The following is a 6,348-nucleotide window of genomic DNA, read 5'->3' as shown; positions in this document are numbered from 1 at the left end:
TGTACACTAGTTGAGTGTTTGAAATGTGCTACTTCTTTATTGAGGGACATTGCGTATAAATGATGAAATAACCTAGTATCAGTGATACTGAGAGAAAGAGTGACCTGGGAATTATTTCAGACTGAATTTCAGAAGAAATATATAGTTAGAGATTCCTTGATCAAAAGCATAAAGAGTTTCTAGAATTGAAACAGGGTCGAATGACTGTAACTGAGTACAAAAGAGAATTTGTATGGTTGAGCAAGTATGGTCAGAAGTATGCTTCTACAGAAGAAATCATGTGCAAACGATTCGTTGATGGGTTGAACGAGGATATTAAACTTCTAATCAGAATTCTAGAATTGAAAGAATTTGTTGTCTTGGTTGGTAGAGCTTGCAAAGCTGAGGAGCTTAGTAAAGAAAAGAGAAAAGAAGATTCAAAGGCTAGAGATTTGAGAAAAAGATCGATGAATAAACCATATCAGTCTTCATCAAAGAAATTCAAAGATTTGTTCACACGCCCAAATGTTTCAATTGGGCATTTGAACAGAGATCGTGGAAAACAATTTTCAAGTCCTAAAGCTCAAGTTACATTAGTATCGCGTATTGGCAGTGTGAGAAATTATATACCTGAATGTCGGTAACGTGGAAAACAACATCTTGGTGAATATATAATGAATAATTGGGCCTGTTTTAAATGCGGTTCACGAGATCATTTCATATGGGATTTTCTAGAACTAGTAGAGAAAGACAATATACAAAATGTAAGATCGGGTAACATCGCCACTAGAGGGAAGCCACCAAGAAATAAAGGAAATGCGAGTGGTAATCATGGTATTATGAGAGATTCTACAGTAAGATCTGAGGCCAGAGCAGCTACTAGAGCATACACTATTCGTGCTTGCAAAGAGGTGTCATCACCTGATGTTATCACTGGTTCATTTTCTCTTTACGACACTAATGTGATTGCTTTGATTAATCCTGGACCGACTCATTCATATATTTGTATGAATTTAGTTTTAGTACGAATTTTCTTGTTGAGTCTATTGAGTTTGTGATTAAAGTATCGAACCCATTGTGCAAGTATGTTCTAGTTGATAAAGTTTTCAAGAACTGCTCTTTAATGACTCGGGGTTACTTGCTGACTTGATGCTATTACCTTTTGAAGAGTTCGATGTAATTCTGGGAATAGATTGGTTGACTCTGCATGATGCTATTGTGAATTCTAGATGAAAGACTATTGAATTGAAATGTTAGAATAATAAAATCCTTCGAATTGAATTAGATGAATCGAATGAAATACCCGCTGTGATTTCGTCTATGTCAGATCAGAGATGTGTAAGAAAAGGGTGCGAAGCTTATCTTGCTTATATTTTAGATACAAAAGTGCCTGAATCGAATATTGAATTAGTGCTGATAGTCTGTAAGTTTCCAGATGTGTTTCTAGAAGAATTACCGGGGTTACCACTGATCAGAGAGGTTGAATTTACTATTGAGTTAGTATAGAGAAGTTCACTGATACCTATAGCTCCATATAGAATGGCTTCGACAAATAGAAAGCGTTGAAATCTCTGTTGCAAGGATTAACACATAGAGATTTTGTATGATCTAGTTCTTTTCCCAGGGTGCGCTAGTATTATTCTTTATTGTAACTTTGTTGAGCTGACGATAACGAATACATATTCTCATTGACCGATCTTTTTTCTTTACGAACAATACAGGCGCACTCCAAGGCGAAAAACTAGGTCGTGCAAAACCTCTATCTGTTAACTCTTGCAACTAAGCTTTTAACTCTTTCAACTCTGTCAGAGCCATTCTGTACGGAGCTATAGGTATCAAAAAAGTTTTCGGTACTAACTCAATGGAAAACTCAATCTCTCTGACTAGTGGCAACCCAGATAATTCTTTTGGAAATACATCCGGATATTCACAAACTACAAGCACCAATTTAATTTCTTTTTAGACACCTTGGTATCTAAAACATAAGCTAGGTAAGCGTCACAACCTTCTCTCATATATTTCTGAGCCAACATCGATGAAATCACTATAGGCAATCCACTCGATTCATCAGATTCTATCTGAAGAATTTTATTACTCTGACAATTCAATTCTATAGTCTTTCATCCACAATTCACAAAGGCATCATGTAGAGTCAACCAATCCAGACCCAAAATCACATCAAACTCATCAAATGGTAAAAGCATCAAGCCAATCGGAAAAGAATAACCTCGAGTCATTAAAGGACAGTTCTTGCATACTTTGTCAACTAGAACATACTTGCCTAAGGGGTTCGATACTTTAATCATAAACTCAGTAACTTCAACAGGAAATTTCTTACTAGACACTAAATTCTCAAAAACATACGAATGTGTTGATCCAAGATCAATTAAAGCAGACACATTAATGTTGTAAAGAGAAAATGCACCGAAATAACATCTGGTGATGACGCTTCTTCGTGAGCACGAATAGCGTAGGCTCTGGCAGGTACTCTAGCTTTGGATCTTACTGCGGAGTCCTTTGTCGACCTTCGACTACCATTCACATTTCTAGCATTTCTTTATGGTCTTCCTCTAGTCGACATATTACTCGGTCTCACATTCTAAGGTCTATCTTTCTTAGTCATCTCAGGACAGTCTTTATTAAAATGATCCGGCGAGCCACATTTGAAACAAGTTTTAGTACTCTTATTCCAACATTCACCAAAATGTCTTCTCCCGTACTATTGACACTCAAGTTTATTATTTCTCACACTGCCAACACTCAAAACAGAAGTAACTTGAGCTTTAGAATTCACAAATTGATTTCCACGATCTCAATTCTGATTTCCCATTGATGTATTCAATCGACTATACAAATCTCGGGATTTCTTTGATGAAGAATAATAAGATTTATTCATTTGTCTTTTCCTCGAATCCTTAGCTTCTGAATTAGCTTTCTTCTTTTCTTAGCTAAAGTCTTTGGCTTTGCAAACCCAGTCAACTAACACAACAAATTCTTTCAAATCTAATATCCCAACCAGAAGTTTAATATCTTCGTTCAACCCATCGACAAATCGCTTACACATAATCTCTTCGGTAGAAGCATACTCCTAAGCGTACTTGCTCAACTGTACAAATTCTCTCTCGTACTAAGTTACTGTCATGCAGCCTTGTTTCAATTCTGAAAAATCTTTATACTTTTGATCCAAAAACCATTGGATGATGTATTTCATTCAGAATTTGGTCAGAAAGAACTCTTAGGTGACTCTCTCTCTTGGTAGCACTGACACTAATGTATTCCACCATTGATATGTGGTGTCTCTCAGAAGGGATATAGCACACTTTAAACATTTAGTCGGCATGCAAGAAAGCTCATCAAACACTCCAATCATATTTTCAAGCCTAAACTCGACTCTCTCAAGGTCATCATCAACATTAGCTCTGAATTCTTCAGCCCCGTGCTTACGGATCTTGTCCACTGGAGGCTTATTCAATCTTAAAAGCTTAACTCCTTGAGGAGCTACGGGAACCGGTTGGGGGTTAGGAGGGGTGGAGGTTATTGAGCAGTCGAGTTCGTACAAATGTATTGAGTGAACCATTCATTCATCATTTCAGAGAAGGTTTCTGTAGCCTCTCCTCCCTCGCTGCCCGTTAGGGGTCTCAAATCAGACGACACTGTCTTTTGAGTGGGAGCAGGCGCATTACTTTCAACCTCATCAGCTATAGGTCGATTGGGATCCATTTACTACATGAAAGCACATTTGAAAATGTAAGGAGTCATCACACTATCACAGTTTATATATGGCATGTATAGCTAGACTCACACACACGCTATGTTAGTCCTAGAATCGACTAAACCGTAGCTTTGATACCAATAAATGTAACACCCGTCACCCCAATTCAACATCAAAATAGGGTTACAGAGCATTATCAGACTTGCGAAACAATTAAATAATCATTTAGCATACATAACATCATTTCATACATTTATCATTCAAACTAAATCAATTTATCCCTAATACGAGCCTACGAGGCCCTAAACATACTTTGGAAGTGGTTTGGCACTAAACTGATAACTCAAGAAACTTTTGCGAATTTGGAAATTTTTTTCTCAAAATAGGGGACACACTCCTGTATGGCTAGACACACGAACACTAGACACGTTCGTGTCACAGGCCGTGTGGACATTCAAAATTGGAGCACATGGCTGTGCCCAAGCCCGTGTCCTACCCTGTGTAACTCTCTGACTTGGGTCACACAGCCAACACACATGCCTGTTTGGCTAGCCTATGTGCCCTAAAAATGGCTACACATACCCGTGTTCCAGGCCGTGTGCTAAGCCGTGCCAAAAGTGTAGGGTATACTGACTTATGCCACACGGCCATGTCACACGCCTGTGTATAAGGCCTTGTGGAGCATACTGACTTGATTTCAATTTCAACACCAGGGGACACACGGCTGTGTACTTGACCGTGTGTCACACACAGCTGAGACACACAGCCATGTCTCTGCTCGTGTGGACAAAAATAGGCTATTTACCAAGCCAATTTGCCACCCCATTTGTGCTCAACTACACAACCAAAAATGGCACCAATTCAAAACATAATATTTAACCCAAAACAACCAAATCAAACATAAAGCATACCATTTCGTCTATTCATTTCTTAGCCTAAACCACAATTACAAACATCCTTAATTCATCAACCATTTCCATCAAACATTAATCATATTCCAAAATGACATTAGCACACCTATAAACATACATCACCAACCAAACCAAATAAACCAAAATAAGCTATCACACATGGCTATATAAATACATGCCAAAACATAAACATTTACAATGCCAAATCATATGGCCAATATCATAACCAAAACATAACCAATATGACTCAAAGTCCCTATACATGCCATATGACCCAAAACATAGTTTTAAAAGTACTAAAGTGATAGTGGATAGTGTGATGTAGTCTCTGACGATCCCCGAGTCCGAGCTAGCTTTGAAATCACTATAAATCATGGAAAAGCAACAAAGTAATCTCTATAGCTTAGTAAGCTCGTATGTTAACAATAAACAACTATCACCATTCATTAATCATTAAAATAGTGGAAAGCAATATACAACAATTCTATTAAATCTCAAAGCTATCAAATTATCATTCACATAACTTACCAAAGAATTTATCAATTCCATAGTTTCAATACTCAATTCATTACTGAACGTACCTGTACCATCTCGTACTAATCTCACAGTCAACCACATCTTTCATTTACCTGTTGAACCATTTGGAATAGAAGTTGGATACTTAAGGGTCTCACATGATAAGTACCTATACCATGGCCCAAGGCCAAATCAAGGTAACTTCTCCAAAATTCTGATATCATGGCCAAAAGCCAAATTAGCCGATATGCATGGCCTGAAGCCAAATTGGTTTATCTCAAACCCGAAGTGCTAAATCATGGCCTGAATCCAACTCAAAGTATACCTAATGACATGTCACTAGCATCCTAGACTATTCCTATGGTTCAACCGGGATTCCAACTCTCAAATCATCTTCGAATCATTTCTGAACTTGTTTTTAATCACATAATCACAATTCATGCTACATCAAAGAATATCAAATACATTTGAAATGAAATTAAAACATACAAACTTACCTCGAATGTTAAAACAAAAAATTGAGTCGATTAGTCGATAACTTTATCTTTTCCCCAATCCAAATCTGTATTTCTCCTTCCTTGATCTAAATGTATTTAAAATTAACTTATTTAATCATCTATTCATTCAATTTAGTCCAGAACACACTTTAAAACACATTTACACTTTTTCCCCACATATTTCACATTTTTCATAGTTTAGTCCTTAATTCAAAAAATCACAAATTAATGAAATTCACAATAAACCCATGCTAGCTAAATTACTATAATGCCCCTAGCAGCCCATATTTTTCATTTATTTTGCATTTTAGCTAATAACTTTAAACATTTCTCAATTTAGTCCTTATTTTGCATTTTCACTAAAAATCACTTAACAGAACTTGTTTAACTATCAACAACTATTCAATATCTATCATCAAACTTCAAAACTTATACATATTCATCAATGGAATCATTCAAAATCTTTTAACAGTTTTGAAAAATAGTCTATGAGCTAGCTAGTACTAGATGCAACGATCACAAAAATATAGAAATCATTAAAAACTGAGTAAAAACAGAGTTACAATCAAGGAATATAATAGCCAAACCCTAGCAAGCCTTCATAGACATTTCTTTCTTCTAAATTTGGTGGTAGAAGAAGATGAATGAACCATATTTTTATTTTTGTTTCATTTAATTTAACTTTAATAACTAAATAACAACAATAACTTAATGATAAACCATTTAAAACATC

Source organism: Gossypium hirsutum, chromosome A11, assembly GCF_007990345.1.
Source record: "Gossypium hirsutum isolate 1008001.06 chromosome A11, Gossypium_hirsutum_v2.1, whole genome shotgun sequence".
Classification (NCBI taxonomy): domain Eukaryota; kingdom Viridiplantae; phylum Streptophyta; class Magnoliopsida; order Malvales; family Malvaceae; genus Gossypium; species Gossypium hirsutum.
This window is presented reverse-complemented; position numbering follows the sequence as displayed.